At 43.3% G+C, this 15,632-nt stretch overlaps 1 long non-coding RNA gene across 1 annotated transcript in view; it reads right to left on the bottom strand.

The window, feature by feature from the left end:
- Positions 1-1,516: 1,516 nt before the first annotated feature.
- LOC137233035 (uncharacterized) overlaps positions 1,517-15,632 on the bottom strand; it is a 97,777-nt gene continuing 83,661 nt past the window's right edge. The window contains exon 3 of the long non-coding RNA XR_010947270.1: positions 1,517-1,639. This is a non-coding gene — a long non-coding RNA (uncharacterized lncRNA). The remainder of the gene's footprint in view (positions 1,640-15,632) is intronic.

The raw sequence follows: 15,632 nt of genomic DNA, 5'->3' as shown, positions 1-15,632 counted from the left end.
TAGGTTGGAGGGGGTACGACGGCCGGGGACCCAGAGGAGGATGTGTGGGCATTTCTTTTTTTAATTTTTTTCTTATATTTTAAAAATATTTCTTACGTTGGTTTCTAAGTCTGGTGACCTTAGCTTCAGAAATAAGAATAATAACAGTTAACATCTGTGAGCACTTAGTACATACCAGGCGTTCTACCGTCATGTACACCGTCTTATGTAAGTCCCAGAGCACGTAAACAACACGACGACAGAGGCACTTATATTATTCTTTCTTGACGTACGAGAAAGCAGGCTCAGAGCTTGTGATATAAAATCTGAACTTCACAGCATCACAATATCTTAAGGCTGGGTGGTTTCTAGAGCTGACCTAATTCTTTCACCTTCCTCCATCCAGAAACTAAACAGTTGCAGAGATTCAAGGAGATAATTTCACCACCTCCTCTGGCTACTCGCACAAGGCTCTAAATCTTAATTGCAGGAAACTTTCTTTTTAATGCAGACACAACAATTTTTTAAAATTTCATATTGGGGTATATTTGATTTAAAATGTGTTAGTTTCAGGCGTACAGCAAGGTGATTTAGTTACACATATACATGTATCTATTCTTTTTTTTTTTTTTCGGTACGTGGGGCTCTCACTGTTGTGGCCTCTCCCGTTGCGGAGTACAGGCTCCGGACGTGCAGCCTCAGCGGCCATGGCTCACGGGCCCAGCCGCTCTGCGGCATGTGGGATCCTCCCGGACCGGGGCACGAACCCGTGTCCCCTGCATCGGCAGGCGGACTCTCAACCACTGCGCCACCAGGGAAGCCCCATATATCTATTCTTTTTCAGACTCTTTTCCCATATAGGTTATTACAGAGTACTGAGTAGAGTTCCCTGTGCTATACAGTAGGTCCTTGCTGATTATTTATTTTATATACAGTGGTGTGTATATGTTAATCCCAACCTACTAATTTATCCCTCCCTACCTTTCACCTTTGGTAACCATAAGTTTGTTTTCTATGTCTGTGAGTCTATTTCTGTTTTGTAAATGGCATTATTTCATTCTTTTTTATGGCTGAGAAATATTCCATTGCACATATCTACCACATCTTCTTCATCCATTCCTCTGTCGATAGACATTTAGGTTGCTTCCATGTCTTGGCTATTGTGAATAGTGCTGCAATAAACATTCGGGCGCGTGTATTTTTTCGAAGTATGGTTTTCTCTGGATATAAGCCCAGGAGTGGGATTGCTGGATCATATGGTAGCTCTATTTTTAGTTTTTTGAGGAACTTCCATACCGTTCTCCATAGTGGCTGTACCAATTTACTTTCCCACCAACAGCAGACACAACTATTGAAGCATGGAAAATCCCCCCCAAATAAACCTATAACAAGAGACTCCAGATTGGCCCAGAACCACCTTCTCCCCACTTTATACTCTGCAACCGAGAGGCACTGTGCACGCTTTGCATTGCTAAGAATTTTGCAGCTCTAAAGTAACTTACAGTAAGAAGAAGCTTGGAGTAATAGCTTTCCTCATGGGAGGCTCTCTCCTGGCTTTAAGTGATCTCACTAGGCGCTGCTTGTGCCTCAGCGATGGTGTGGTTGCCCAATTCCAGGTATATTTTCTGGGTTTCAGGCCGCATGTCCAGGACTCTAAAAGCTGTGGGTGAATTAAAGCAAACATCACTGTAACACACATTCACTTTCACTTATAAGGAATCCAAGTCTCAAAAGCAGACAATCCCTTAGGAGCATCTCTTTAAAAGAAACCCACAGTCTCAATGGACATTAGCTGTGTGGGCATTTCTAACAATCCCCTACTAGATGAGTAAGGACTCTCTTGGTTGTGACAGAAATCCAAGTAAGTCTACCTTAGACAAAAAGGAAATGTTCTCGCCTTCAGGAAGGGTGCAGGTGCAGTGGGGGAAGACTGGAAGCAGGGATTCCATGATCTTCCTAGAACATTCTCATGGCTCTTCTCTGGTGCTTTAAGTGTCAAATTCATTCTCTCCTATGGAAGACTGACTTTCTCTACTCATCTCTTGCCAACTTCACTACCAGAAAGGAAGAGGCTCTTCTCAACCAAGACTCAGTTAAAACAAGAAGAAGCAATGACACTTGCAGAAGAGGGGCCTGTGACCGAAGCAGGGCCAGTCATCTGCTGCCAGGGAACCAGGTGCCCTGAGTGGTCTATCTTGGGTCACGTGCCCTCTCACAAACTATGATTGACAACTTCTGGCTCAAACTGCAGAACTGGAGTAGAGGGGGAGAATTCTTCAAAAGAAAAGTGTTCTTACTAAATGAAAATGGTATTTGGGAGGGAGGAAGGACGCTGAGCAAGCAATAATGGATCTCTATGTCTCGACTCCCCAGGTACCCAAAGGACACATTCACAAAAAGTAGAAGATGTAAACTCAAGTGCTTCTAGCTAGGTCAAGGATGTGTAACCCTCAGAGCCCTGAATTATGCCCAAGGCTTGGGTTTGAGGTTTAAGTAGAACTTGCTCCCTACCCCGCCAACTCAAAAGTCATAGGTCAGTAATCAACGTGCTTAGGAAAAGAGAGCAGAGCTTCAAACTGCAAGGAGGAAGGAATTTGGCAAAGTTACCCACACAATAAAGATCACAAAGCTTCCAGAAGGGCTCTCTCATTCCAACTGACGGAATCAGTGCACCGAGTCAGCAACCCCCTAGGAGGCCTAGCTCTGCCCCAACTAGTAAATGACACCCAATCAACATCTCAGCGATCTGGGTAGATACCAAATTCTCCCGGGTGGTGAGTAGGATTAGGAAGGAGTGGATTGATTGGTGGAACCGTTGCCTTGGCATTTACCCACTTTGTGTTCTGTTGGCCCAGTGGGCTCGAGATTACGGTCCTCACTCACATCTACGGTCAACCAGGAATGAGACAACCCCCTTCAGTAGGGGGGACCAGGGGTCAGCAAGGGGAACCTCTGAGGCTACCCCCTGACATTGACCACTAATTTTTATAAACTCCTAGAACCAGAGAAATGGGCAGTTCTGCTGTTGGTTCTAGAAAATTCTCAAATGAACAGAATTAGACATTTAGCCCCAAATCATAAACTTACCAAATGTTGACCCCCTACTGTATTTGCCAACCAAATAATTACAAGCCTTATAGAAAATTCTGGTTCACTAGAGCAATAAACACCTAAGTATCACAGTACAATGACTGCAGTATGAAAACTGTCCCAAATTGAAACCATATCTTCACCCTTTATTAAATTCCTTTGGAGACATTTAAGTTCTAGCAACGTATTCTCCCTTTTTTTTGTTGCCATGGAGAAAACAGAATCTCTCTTCCCTGGGGGAAATGAAAGTCCCAGAGAAATTAGAGGCCAGAGTCTCATTGTAATTTTCTAATATATCACAATCAGCTAGACACAGCCTCACTGTGTTCCTTCTGTTTACTTCCCTGCACACACCCACTCCTCCCACCCCTCACCTTTCTCAGATCCTTTTCTGCCCTTCTCTCTGCCCTGGGAGGCTGGTCCCTGGGAACTGCATCATTGGAGCTCCCTTGCTTGCTGGTTTCTCATCAGGTTCGGCCAATGAGAGCCATTGATTGGAGCCTGGAGGGTGGGAAGAGAGGTTGGAAGATTTCTTCCAGCTTCCTGCTTTGGGACATATTTCTGGCAGTGGCTGTGTACTTGAACGACTACAGATTCTGTCTAGAAACCCCTTCTACCCAGATCTAGCTCTCAGTGGGCTAAGATAACACTTTTTCCTCTCCTTTCTTATTTAAGGGTATTACCAGGTTCCTGCTGTTGCCAGCCTTGGTGACTCAACCACCCTGTTGATTCCCTTAATTCTGTCCATACCTCTGACTGTCCTTTAATTACATCCTCTTCCTTTGACCCACTGGTGTTGCCTCCTGTTTCCTGATGTGACCTTGACTTCACACTTAAATACCCGGCACCAGGCAGTCTGGGTCCTTCTCCAAGAGCAGGATTCCAGGATGTCTTCCACGAAAGCGGATGGAATCATTTCAGCACCTGCATTGCTGAATTAATTCCAACTTGAAGTCTCATCTGTTCCACTTTTCCAAAGTTCCAAAGGGTAACAGGACATAAGGATGTCATAGCACCAATCCTAGACCTAGACCACTTAGTTACAATAGCATTCCCTAAACAAGAGTGATGTTTCCAGAACACAGTGCTTATTACCGTGTCTGGGCCCACATTGCTGTTGCCAGCTGTCAACACTAACACAGACGAGGTGCCGTCTGGGGGAATTAAGGTAGACAAGAAAGCAAAAAGAGAAAAGAAAATTCCGAATTTCAGCTTCACTGAATGCCAGAGCATTTGTCAATAATGCTGTTCACCAAACATTCACCCATCTTCCCCATTCCAAGCACAGAAAAGGACTGATTTCCAGGTTCCTTGTGGTTGGGGGGGGGGTGTTATGACTAGTTCAGCCAATGAATCTTGAGTAGAAATGACTGGAAGTGATGTGTGTCTGTCTGTGGCTGAGCACTTACTATCTGGTGTGAGACTTTCCAGAGAGCTCTTTCCGCCAATTTCAAAATTTGGGATGCTTCACCAGCCTGGGTCCCTTAGTGACTATAATGAGAACCCCCAAGTTAATACATTATGAACATGAAGTATGAGAGAAAAATACATCTTTGAGCCACCAGAATGGAGGGACTGTGTGTTACTACAGTACCATCTAGCTTACCCTGATTCAAATTATTTTTTAACATAGTAGAAGTCTAACGAACTCAATGACCTTGACCACTTGCTTCGTTCCAAGCCTTGCCGAAGCCCCACTTGAAGAGCTATAGAACCTGTCATTGCTTATGCTCCAAAAACCAAGTGCAATGCATCACGTCCTCTGGCTCACACTCTGTAATGTCTTTCTTTAGCCTTTGGATCCCCCGGGCCATGGCTGATTTTGCTACTCCAAAGGCAGCACCAAAATCCCTCTTTTCCACCAGTTTCCCTGCAGCATCAGTTCCTCTGGAGAAGCAAAAAATGTCCTGAGTAGCATTTGAGAATGAGTTTCTTGAGATGAGGGAGGAGGAGTTGTGATAGCAGAAGCCATTCTACCCACAAAGATTAAAGAGTTTGCTCTGAATTGCATTGGCTCTGGCCCAGCCGACAGCCCTTCCCTCTCCATGTGGGGTGAGGTTAGCTGGCAGAGACTCATTACACGTGCAGTCACTTCCACAGTTTAATGTCCCAGAGTGAGTCTCCCCTGACCCTAGGAAAGACATTTCTAATGAAGGCCACGACAACACCCAAGCTCATTTAAGATCCTGAACCAGCCATACACCAGAGACCACAACCTTCTAATAATGTAGTGATTGGTTCCCAGATTCTGTGAATGTACCCACTTGATCTGCCATGATTTTCCAAGTGTTACAAGCAGAGGGGGAGGAGTTTAATAGCACTAGATGGTATTTCCATGGGACTCTAGAATGTCAGTCATTTCTCCAGTTTACAATGTTCCTTAGAGAAGCACAAGGAACAGGAGCTGAACTGAAAAGCAATTATTCCTTGACTACCAGCTAGACTAGGGTCTCCTCCTTCTGATACTTACTCTTTTTTTAAAATTTAATTTATTTATTTTTATACAGCAGGTTCTTATTGATACTTACTCTTTGCAAAAGCTAGGTAGGAGGGCTAAGAAGCATGGTAGACAGCTTCCAGTACGGCCTGCAAGGAGTCCCATCTAGTGCTATCCAGACTCAATCTCCAGCAGTGATCCCCACATCTAGAAATATCCACTCTTATGCAGTCTACTCCCACCTTGTATCAGGATTGGTCTGTGTGATTAACGGCATGCAGCCATAGCAATGGCATGACACCTCTAAAATTAGGTTATAAAAGACATCGAAGCTTTGTTTTGGGTTCTCTCTCCCTTTTGGATCACTTGCTCTGGAAGAAGCCAGTTGCCATGTGTTTTGAACATTGAGGGAGCCCTATGGAGAGGTCCGTGTGGTCCTCTTTCCAACAGCCTGGGAGGAACCAAGGCCAGCCAATGCCCACGTTGAGTGAGCTTGGGAGCAGATCCTCCAGCACCAGATGCCTGGTGCCCCAGTCAACAGCTTGACTGTAACCTCCTGAGCTAGAACTACCAAACGAAGCCATTCCTGGCCCTTGAGATTATGTGAGATAATGTTCTTTTAATCTGCTAAATTTTGCAGTATTTTTTTTTTACGTAACAATAGATAATAAAAGGCCAATGGCTCTCTGAACCATGGGACCTTCCCAAACCTCTGGTGGCCAACAGCGTACCAGAACTTGAAGCAACATTCAGCCTCTTGGTTCTGCCTTCTGGGGTTGAGTGCCATGCCTCAATGACCCACCCATCAACTCTACCCTTTTGGGAGCAGAGGGGTAAGAGAATAGGAAAGGAATGGGTATACAAGTAGATCTGTGATGAAGAAAGGAGACAGTTTGAGATTTATTTCCACTTTTACACATACCTAGACTAATGCTTCTCTTTACTATCTGTGTAATGGTCTGCTGTTGGCCGAGCTGGGCCTTTCTCATTGTACAGGCAATGCCTCTACTTCTCTTCCAAGTGTACCTAAGTGCATAGATACCGGATGAGAGGTTTTGCTTTGGAAATTGGGGGAGCAGTTTTGGTTGGAAAGTCTAGGAAGCAAGTGTAAACAAAGGCAGTGAGGGGTCTGAGCTCAACAGTCACAGTGACAGAGGCTGAACTTGCTCTTCAGGAGAGATTCATACACAGAGCGAGGCTCTGGGCCCAGGAGAAACACTCTGGATCTGGGCAGGAAGCTTTTCTCCCTCTTTTGCTGCTGTAACCCAGGAACTCAGGCATCTCCAGGTTGGATAACCCAGTATGCATGCCCTTGGCAGTGGTGGGTCCCTGTCCCTCAGAGACAAGATCAAGTTAGATTAAATCACCAGAAGCAGGGCTGACACCAATCTGCAGTTACAGCCCTCCTTCAAAAATACCTAGAGTCGCTTCTGTTTTCCTAACTGGGCCTTTATTAATACAGGCCCATCACCCAGGAAATCAGAAGAGGAGGAAGATGGGAGACTAAACATGGGCTTTTTTTTTTTTTTTCTCAGACCTATCCTGACACCAACTCGGTGTCTAAAAATTCCATTCTAAAGATTAATAAATAAAAAAATTCCATTCTGACACTAGCAGCTGATGGAAGAGACGCATAGGGCAAGGTCAGGATGCGGGGGTCGTCCAGAGCTCCTTCCTTCTCCAGGTGTGCCACCCTGCCGGCACCTCAGCGTGCTCACCAGCTGGGAAGTTCCTTGAACCTCATCGTTCAGGGGTGTTTATGGTTGTTTCATTATGTAGGTAGGATGGATTAAACCGTTGGCCATTGGTGATTCAACTCAATCTCCAGCCCTTCTTCCTTCCCCGGGGGTTAAGGGGCGGGGCTGAAACCTTCAACCTTCTCATCACGTGGTTGGTTTGTGTGACAACCAGTCCCACCCTGAAGCTATCTAGTGATCTCTCCTCCAACCCATGAGTCATCTTCCTAGCACACAAAAGATAGTACATTCCAGGGGTTTTAGGAGCTCTGTGCCAGGAACCCAGGACAAAAATCAAATATTCTTTATTATACCCCAGCAAGAGACTTTAGAATAAAGTGACAAAGTTGGGGCAATTTTTGAATCTCCCCAGGAGTACACAGAGGCCGTAGTGCTGGGACTCTGGGCCCCTGCCCCGCGTCTCCATAATGGGCTGCTCCAGGTTGCAGGGGTGTGTCCCACAGGTGAGCTCTGTCATCACTCATCCTATGGGAGCGGTGAAACGGTACATGTTTTCAGCAAGGAGCCACTTCAGGCAGAACTGAACTCTCAGAAATGCCTTGCGCTACCTGCTCAGGGATTCCTTCAAGCAATGTCCCAGGTGACAGTTTCCTTTGCACTAGGCCAAACCTAAGGTATGGAAAGAACACAGACTATTACCTTGAATATTTAATATTTTTCCCTGGGAGTCTTGAATCATGAAGAAAAAATGAGAATGTTCAACATGTGAAGAAAATGATTCTTGGCTCCAGGAAAAATCAGACTAAGCATATTTTGATTTCAGTACTATAAAGGCAATGAAATTACCTTTATAATATAGCAAATACTCCTATAGGAAAACTATAATTTTCTTTTTAAAAGTGGTTTTATTTTTTTCCCCCTTCTTATTAATTTTTAAAAATCTTGAGTTGACAGCTCTGTTACTGATACCAAAACCCACGGAGGGTTCCTCGGCACATTTGACTGGATGAAACTGATGGCCTTGGGTTTCCTGTGCAGCCATACTGCACATCTAGGGAACCAAGTTTGTATTGGCTATAGGAGACTAGAGGAAGGAGTTGGTCTCATCCTTCCCTGGGAGTGGGACTGTCTTCATTTAAAGATAAGGTGGGGTGCACTGTGAAGGGAAAGAACTGAAGTTATGTCTCTTACTTTAGCAGTTTTCTGCAAAGCAAAATATCCTAGAAGCAAACAAAACAGTTCTTGAAGACTTGCCTTATGCTGTTTCCCTGCATATGAGCTTCTCAAAAAATAAAATGCACCAATAAACGAGTTACTTTTTCATTTCCATATGTGGGGAAATGTACAAAGCTCTGGTGTATATATATATATATATATATATATATATACCTACTCACAAGTATTGCAGTTGGTAATGTTTTCATACACTTGCAAATGTTAAAAGTCAAAAGTACTTCAATCTTGTACTCTTTGTAAATAAGCAAAGTTTTGTATATGATTCTTTTACTCATTAAAAGCCTGTAGTTTTTTTTTTTTTTTTTTGTGGTACGCGGGCCCCTCACTATTGTGGCCTCTCCCGTTGCGGAGCACAGGCTCCAGACGCGCAGGCTCAGCGGCCATGGCTCACGGGGCCCAGCCGCGCCGCGGCATGTGGGATCTTCCCGGACCGGGGCACGAACCCGTGTCCCCTGCATCGGCAGGTGTACTCTCAACCACTGCGCCACCAGGGAAGCCCAGCTTTTATTGTTTTTAAGGAGGCTGGTCAGGACACTGAAATAACAAAATGCTTTTAGAAATTAAAGAAAAAAGAAAGTAAGGCCATAAAAAAATTTTTTAAGTCAGGTAGTGAGATGCCTGGTACATTTGGGTCACACACATATGATTTCACATCAGACAATGGCTTATTAAACACTGCCTGGGTACAGACACTGAATATTTGAATATTCAAGAATGTTTATTGTATTGAATGAAGAGAAAGAAGGCTAAATTCAGTCAGCTGTTTGGCTGCTGAATTTTTACATTTTAGGACTTAGTTTCCTCATCTGTAAATCGAGAGTCTTAGATAAGACTTCTAAGGCCAGTTTTAAAAAATACTTTAAAGACTACAGCTTCCGGTTTCTCGTCAACTGTTTAATAGTATCATCTCTATTAGCTACAGGTCAGGTTCTCAAACTTGACTGCACACTGCAATCACCTGGGGAGTTTTAAACCATCCCCAAACCCAGCCGCTGCTTTGGGATTGACTAAACTGGTCTTGGGTGTGGCCTGAGCATTGCGAGCATGGGAGGTGGGTGGGGAACAGTGGTCAAGGGGGTTAGATGCTCCCCAGGTGATTCTAATGTGTGGCGAAATTTGAGAACCACAGGTCTAGGTCCTGCATTAGAATCACCTAGGTTGCTTCTTAAAGGCGCAGGTACCCTGCTCTCAGGCTCAGATTCAGTAGGTAGAGGATGAAGCCTAAAAAGCTACTCTTTAAACAACTTCGTCCCGTGGTTGGTGCAGTGGTTCTCAGAGCCACGACTGAGAGGCACTGCTTTAGATAATAATTCTTGGGTGCTCACTTATGGTTTAGATAAATGGGACCAGCCTTAAGGAACAGCTCCTCCGAATTGGGTTCTATCTCTGGGAAACTGGGAGACAGTGAAGAACAGTGGGGCAAGTGGTCATTCCGTGCAATTATTATAGGTTGAGATTTACTTGGGAAAAGTTTGGGATGTTGTCAAGAGCAGGAAAATCCCTCCAGCCACGTGAAATCCCCTGTGAAAACAGAGACCCAGATCTGAACTGTTTAGACAGAGCCACAGGAGACCATACCACAGGCCAGAGTGTCTGGGGCTCAACCAACCTCTTTCTTCTTTATAAAGACCCATCCATGTCTTCTGAGTCCTTACAACCTTGGACATAAGCAAAGTGCTCAGTGACATTCTGCAGTGAATGCTATGGCCTGATGTCACAGCCTTTGGATGGGCCCATCATATCAGGACACGCAGTGGGCAGTACTTTCCTGATGGTCTGGTCCCATACAATCACCAGTGCCCTGCTCTGGCATCCAGGATGCCCATTTCATCTGGACTCTCTGAATAATGGTGGAGAGGAGCAAAGGTGTCTGGTTGGGTGTAGCAGCAGAAGCTGTTGGGGCCCTGTCCAGACTCTTCCAACCCCCTCTGTTTCAGTGCATGCTGGTCTGACTTCCATTTCCCAGCACCTGCTTCTCTGCCTGAAGACCTTTTGTTTTATCCTCAAATACAGTAATACACACATGAAGCCCTCAACTAATGACTGATGGGAGTTGGAGGGAGCTTCCTTGCCTCTTGGGTGGGGTAACTCTGAGGTATATTTCCTGCAGTGGTTCCCAGAATTCCTCAATGGGATTAAACTTCAGAGCCCACAGTGGCAAGTAACACACCCTTTATTGATGCTCCCCTTCCTTTCACATCCCCACTCCCCAGCCTGACCGATTCCATCCATGGATGAGGTTGGCCAGCCTGTCTTAGGAGGTTTCTGGATGGGAAAAAGAGGGAAGACTCTACTACATAAGAGCATTGAGACAGTGACCCTGCCCCACTAGTGAAGCATGGCCCATGAACGTCAGATTCTGACCTATTGCACTAGCCATTTCTCTCACACAGAGGAGCAAGGTGATGCTAAAAGGTAGTAGACGTTCCTCTGTCTTCATGCTCCCTCATGGAAGGGGAAAGGAGGTCCCTTCTTTCATGGTCCACGTTTGTAGTGCTATTAAGCCCATTCCTCCACTGAGCACAAGTCTACTATGTAGGTAGACCTATTAAATCTCTTTCACGTCATCTCATTTCTCTTTGTCTCCTGGGTCATGCCCCTATCTCAGGCCACCAAAAAGCTGGGGTCAACACTACAGAGTCTCACGTGCAAACTTTTCTCCATTTGCCCCTCCATGTCCTTCTCTGTGCCCAGGAGGCTGACCCCCACAGACTGCATCACTGAGGTTTCCATGCCATCTGTCTTCTGCTTAGAATAGGTGGTGTGGTAAAGGCTCTCACTGATGCTAGTCCCCAAGCGCTGCACCATCCTTTCTGGGCTTAATCTGTCCACACCTCTGTAAATGTCCTTCATTAACGTTTCTTCAATGAAACCTTATAAGTGTGTCATATGTTTCCTGTGGGAAGCCTGATGTACCCTCTAAATCAGGGGTCCCCAACCCTGATTAGGGTCTCCTCTGTTAGGAACTGGGCTGCACAGCAGGAGGTGAGAGGCGCGCGGAGTGAGCGAAGCTTCATCTGCCGCTCCCCATCGTTCCCCATCCCTCAAATTACCACCTGAACCATCCCCCCCACCCCCGACTGTGGAAAAACTGTCTTCCACGAAACTGGTCCCTGGTGCCAAAATGGTTGGGGACCACTGCTCTAAATGATCCCCCTGTAGTATGCCCCTATAATCCATTCTGCACACAGCAGCACAGAGCCACTTTTCTAAAATGCAGATCTGCTACTGCTCCCCTGATTAGCATGCTCCCATGTGATTAACTGCCCTCAGGTTAATTTCCAAACTCCTACAAGTTCCCACATGATCTGTTCTCATGTTTCCTCTTGTCACCTTCCCCCTTGTTCTTTTCAGTACAGCCAGACCGAAATTTTTAGTTGCTCAAAACCTCCTTGTCTTGAATGTTTACAACATACAGCTGTACCCCCCTCATCCACAGTTTTGCTTTCCACAGTTTCAGTTACCCGTGGTCAACTGTGGTCTGAAAATACATGAGTGAAGAGTTCCAGAGATAAACAATACGTAAGTTTGGAATTGCAGCCATTCTGAGTCATGTGATGAAACCATGTGCCAGCCTGCTCTGTCCTGATTGGCATGTGAATCATCCCCTTGGCCAGTGTATTCATGCTGTACACATTACCCACCCATTGGTCACTTAGCAACCATTGGGGTTATGGGACCGACTGTCACAGTGTCACATTCACATAACTTTTATTACAGTATATTGGTGTCATTATTCTATTATTGTTGTTAATTTCCGACTGTACCTAGTTTATAAATTAAATGAACATATGTATAGGAAAAACATAGTGTATATGGGGTTTGGTACTCTAGTTTTAGGCATCCACTGCCTTGGAATGTATCTCCCATGGATAAACGGGGACTATTGCATGGCTTTCTGCCTAAAACCTGCCCTCTTCCTCCTTTATCTCCTACCCCTGAGCCCTACAATCTCAATCCTTGATCTGGATAGATTCTACTTGTACGTTAGGTCTTAGTTTCGATGTCACCTCTTCTCCCATCAACAGTCTGGATTAGGGACTTCAGTTTTCGTAGCACCCATTTATTTGCCCACGTGTCCCAGCAAACTATGATGTCCCTGCCTTCCAGAGCTCTCTCATCCTATTTCCAGTCTCAGGAACAATGCCTGGGAAAGGAACAGGATAGTCAACAGCTCAGTAACTATGACATTTGTTCACTGGTTTTGTTTCCTGCAGAAATGACCTCCTTCACTGGTTTTCTTTCCTGCAGAAATTATCTCCTGCTCAGCCTGCAACTGTGGTATACAACTAAGAACCTTATAGCGAAAGGGATGGAATACAGGAACTCTCAGGCCTATTGGGATCCTATAAAAAGAAAACAAAAATAGAATGTTTCTCTGGCTTCAGATCACCCCGCTCTCAGGGCTTAATGCTGACGGACGGTGCACATCCATATTTTAACTCAGCCTCTGGATGTTTGAGAATCCCTCCACCTATATAGACCTTTTTTCAAAGATAATTACTATAGAACCAGTCTCATCATCATGTTTTTAAAAAAATCTCACATAGAATTGGATTATGGATTGGCTATGATCTTGTCTTATAAAGCATTCATCATGAACCCATGAACAACTTGACATTTAGCTATTTTTAATAGTACTTATATTCTCCACCCCCCTCCCCCCCACCCCCAGATTAAGACCTTGACAATCACCTACCTCTAACAATGCAGTTTCATCCATCCCCTGCCCCTGCTTTTCCTGCCTCAGGTAACTACCATCCTGAATCCTGTGTTGATTACTTATCGGCTTTCCTTTTACTATAACTATAGGTATAAAGAGTATTCATTTGCATTTTAGTGTTTTTAATTTTCTAAAAAAGGCATCTGGATATAATTATATATACTACACATAAAAATAATCCTTTGGATTTATTTTTTCACTTTATTTACTTGGTTAAAGTTCACAGGTATTGTTATATGTCACTGCAGTTATTTTGTTCTTTCTGCTGAATAATCGCTCACAGTAAATACATCATAATTTATTCATTCTCCTTCAGGGGACAGGCATTTGGATGGTTTCCAAGGCCACTGCAAATAATGGTGTTACAAACAGTCTATTACATGTCTCCTGTTGCATATATATTAGTCAGAATAAGCTATTATATGCTACAGTAACAAACAACTTTTAAAATCTAAGCCTTAGAACTACAAAGGTTTACTTCTCACTCATGCTATGTCTCCTCAAAGTCAAGAAGGAAGGCTCTGCTCCTTATAATCACTTAAAGACTTAGGCTGACAAGATAGTCATCACTTCAAATGTTGATAGTAGGTATGCCAGAGGGGAAAAAAGGGAGCCCCGAAGGATCTGACATCAGCATTTCAGTGATCTGGCATGGAAGTGACACATCCCTTCCACTTAGAATTCACTGGCCAAAACTAGACCTATGGACCCACCCAGTCACAAGGGACCAGGAGGTTCATTTTCACAGAAGAGGGGAGAACCAGATATATTCAGAAAACAGTCTGAATATTCAGCTTTAGGAGATAATGCCAAATACTTTACAACCCAGCCATTCCCCTCCTGTGTATATATGCAAAGAATTTTGCACACTGTTATTTATTAATGCTATCTTCCAGAATGATTGTACCAAATTATACTTCCACTTGCATGATAAGAAATCTTGTGGATGCACAGCTTTTCCAACTCTTCGTATTGCTAGATTTCAAGAATTTTCTTTTTTCCAATTGAATGGGTATAAAACGGTATCTCACTGTGATCTTGATTTGTACTCTTTTGATCACTGATGACTGTCTTGTTTTTTATATATGTTTCATCTTCTGTGAAATGCCCACTTATGTCTTTGCCTATTTGCTATATCCTTGTAGGACTTCTTTCTATATTCTGAATACTAGTATTTTATAATTAGTATGTATTACAGAAATCTCTCACTTGGGAACCTGTCTTTTCACTTCCTGGATGAAAAACTCTTAATTTTAACATAATCGGGTTTATCAGTTTTCTGTCATGGTTAATGCTTTTCCTGTCTTAAGAAAAATTTCCAAACTCCAAGTTGCAAAAAATGAAACTTTCAAATTCTCAGTAGGAGATAAGTGAATTCTTTAATTCATATAAAGCTATTGGACGTGTGTGTGTTTGAGGGTTGTATAAGTTCAATTTGATTTTACTCCGTATGGTTAAAATTTTTCAGGGATATTTGTTGAAAAATTGTTCCTTTAACTATAACATGACATACTGTCATGATATGTTTCTGGGGCTCCATATTCTTTTTGTCAATTTGTCTATTTTTTTCAGTACCACCCAGTTTAAATTAATGTAGCATCATATTTAGTGATTGTATCTGATACAGAAAGACTCCCTTATACCTCTTTTTCTTTTTTTGTAGATTACTCTTGGCCATTTGACATTCCATATAAGGTTTACAATCATCTTATTGAATTCTATAAAACCCAGCTTTAAACTTTCAATCAAACATGCTATAATTCTCCATTTGTTTAAATCTTTAAAAATATGTCTGAAGGTTTATTTTCCCTATACAGGTGTTACATATTTTTTGTTGGATTTATTCTTAAATCCTTTATATTCTGATAGTGTTATAAATGATGTCTTCTTCTCTTCAACTACATTTTCCAATTGTTTGCTGCTGCTATCTAGACATACAACCAAATTTGAATATATATACTATTCTTACATCCAGGCTTCTTAATACATGTTGTTTCTGATTAAGTTTAAAAGAATCTATATACAAGTTACCTTCTATAGCCAACGGAAGTTTTATTTCCTCCTTCCCAGTCCTTATGCCTGTATTTTTCTTGTCTTATTACACTGGCTAAGACTGTCAATATAATGTCAATAAATTAGTGAAAATTCTTATTTCATTTCTAGTTTTAAAATAAATGCTTTTAATGATTCCCTAGTTTAAAATTTCTGTCATAAATGACTATAGAACATTACATGTCTTATCATGGGCTTTTCAGATAACTGTCATGAACTGTGAAGGGGCTGAGATTTTACCCTCCATGCAAGCTAGTAAATGAGACTACCATATCTTTATAGACTCTGGCAAAAGATACAAGGCTCTTGGGTAAGCGATAAGGGACTGTTACCCATGGTGCAGCAGGAAGCATTATCTTCATGCCCATATCTGATCCCCTTGCCCCTCGAGCCCTATGAGAACAGCACAGGGCTGCCA

This window comes from Pseudorca crassidens, chromosome 10 (assembly GCF_039906515.1).
Source record: "Pseudorca crassidens isolate mPseCra1 chromosome 10, mPseCra1.hap1, whole genome shotgun sequence".
NCBI lineage: Eukaryota > Metazoa > Chordata > Mammalia > Artiodactyla > Delphinidae > Pseudorca > Pseudorca crassidens.
This window is presented reverse-complemented; position numbering and strand designations above follow the sequence as displayed.